The following is a 2377-nucleotide window of genomic DNA, read 5'->3' as shown; positions in this document are numbered from 1 at the left end:
CTGTCAAAAAGAAAGAGAACTGGGCAGTTGTAGGCAGCAGTTCATCTGACCTATTTTAATATATTGCTGCAGGAGGGGGTGAATTGTACAGAACTGGATATTTCTGGTCAGATGAATTTGTCAACTGGTCAGATGAAACGCACCTTTACCCTGAGCTTTGGGAAGAAGACATTTCTATAGAGAAGTCCAGCATGGAAGGAGTGTGGATGGCTGTGGATTGATTATATTTGTTTTAGCTGCTGTGACCACCATTTAAGCCTGTGCAGAGCCATAAGCGAGTATTATGTTTAATGATGACAGAAAGTGTCATATTCCCCATGTGTGCTGCACAGATGGTCCACAGTAACCCCGATTGTGTATTTACTGTGCGCAGAGAGGCCACTTCTACCACACATATGTAGGAGGTTCGAAGCCTTCCAGAAACGTCAGCCTCATTGCACACATGGTGAAAAGCTGATCCTCACATAGCAGGAAACCTGTGATGAAGAAACTATTCCGGCCTGTTTTTTTGTTATCTCTAAATCCCAGGCAAATGTACACATTCCTCACGTGCCATCATGCAGCTCTTCCAGAGAGCCAACTGGACCTATGTGGGGAAATTCGGATACCAGATAGCCCTATCATTAATGTCATTAGGACAGTGATCCCTCAAAGGGATCAGTGAGCTAAACTACCATGACGGCAGACACTTGGTGTAGCAGAGCTGCAGACGGCTGTGTCATTGCAGGAAAATACTTTTCAGGGTTGATTTAATTCAGGCTCCTAACAAAGAACAAGCTGTAAAGTCATATAGGAATCCTATACAAGACTGAAATTTCGTCTCATATTTGTCCCAAAAGAATCACATCTTTAGAAAGATCTGCTGTTATCATTGAACTTAAATATCTTTTTTGTTAGCTAACTGATTTCTAGTGTCTAAATCTGGTTGCTTTTCCTCAGTTCAGCTAATATCTTGCATGAGTTCTGAGAAAAAAATCATGGCACCGTATTTTATGTACAGAGCTACTATTTTAACTTCATAGTTCAGAAGAAAAACTATTTTTTTTTCCAAAATTACAGTTTATCCCCGTCTCTCAACCAGTTGCCACTGATATTATGCCACCAGAAGATTTTCTGTTTTCTAAAGTTTTGTGCAGTTTGGGTAATACATACAGTGGTAAATCAGCGTGAGGCTCCCCAACACTCTAGACTTGTTCCTGTTTAAATTACACCCAAATCAGGTATTTTGGGCCATCAGGTATTGCATGACATGCTAATGTATGACTGTAAGATATTAATCAGATCTCCTCTGAAATTCTACAGGCTGTTTTGGTCAACCACCAGAAGACTAGAGCTTTAAAACCAATTTATTGAATTAAAGAAGTGCAGGCTTGTTCATCCTAAAGCTACTCATACACTTAAAGTGAATTTTGCCCATGTGTATGACTAGATTTAGAAATGAGAGGTAAAGGAATCCTCACTGAGCAGCTAATGGCTTGGGACACTCTCTCCGGACCTGAAAATCCTGAATTTGATGTTTTCTCCTGGTATAAAAGCACTTCAGGAGACTGTGTTATCTACCTCACCAGTAAATAAGATATGGTGCAGAAAGAAAACTGTTAAAACTGAGTTAGGTTTTGTGCAAAGTCCTTAAAGACTTATTGAAATAAGGCAAAAAAAAAAAAATTTATTCAGCCAGGGAATTGGGCTTTGGCTTGCCTGAAGAAGAAGGAATTAAATTTCCTACTTCATTCTGTGAATGGTTCTCAGAGCTACCTCTCTATATTTTCTAATTTCTATTGTATTTGTTAATTTTGCCCTGATTGAAAATGAAATGTTGTAATTTTGGCATGCCTTGTTCTTTCTTGTGAAAAAGGGGAACAAAACGCTCTCATTTGGGTTCCAAATGTTCTTTTCACTTCTTTGATTTGAGAGTGCCAAAAATTTAACCAAAATTAGTCAAGGAAACCAGAAAAATGAATTATCCACTCAATTCTCTAACTGAAAAGAATGAAGGAAAAAAACATAAAAAAATTTTTATGATGGAGTTTGATAGATTTACACATGGGATTTTATGATGTGCGTGTGACAGCAGTAGCCTTGTGTGGAATGGTCAAAGTGGGTCTTCACACTCCCGTGTTCCTTTAAAGTTTCTCTTTGGGATTTCTTGCTGCCAGTGTGAATAACAGGAGGAAGCTGAAATTCAACTTGCAGTGCCCAGAGATACGGGAGGGATTTTTATTTTCCTTTTTTTTTTTTTTTGTTTTTTTTTTTTTTTGTTTTTAATGAGAGCAGCTGAGAAATCTGTACTGAGGAGAGATTGAGGAGCTGGTAGCCATGGGAACCAGGCTGATGCTGGTGTCTTTGTCTAAAGGAATTAAACCTCTCAAAACTCCCA

The 2377-nt window shown here is 38.7% G+C and overlaps 1 long non-coding RNA gene across 1 annotated transcript in view; it reads right to left on the bottom strand.

Moving 5' to 3' along the window:
* LOC308060419 overlaps window positions 1-2377 on the bottom strand; it is a 78978-nt gene that overhangs the window by 58600 nt on the left and 18001 nt on the right. The gene's annotated exons all lie outside the window — the stretch shown is intronic.

This window comes from Falco punctatus (assembly GCF_963210335.1).
Source record: "Falco punctatus genome assembly, chromosome: 3".
Classification (NCBI taxonomy): domain Eukaryota; kingdom Metazoa; phylum Chordata; class Aves; order Falconiformes; family Falconidae; genus Falco; species Falco punctatus.
This window is presented reverse-complemented; position numbering and strand designations above follow the sequence as displayed.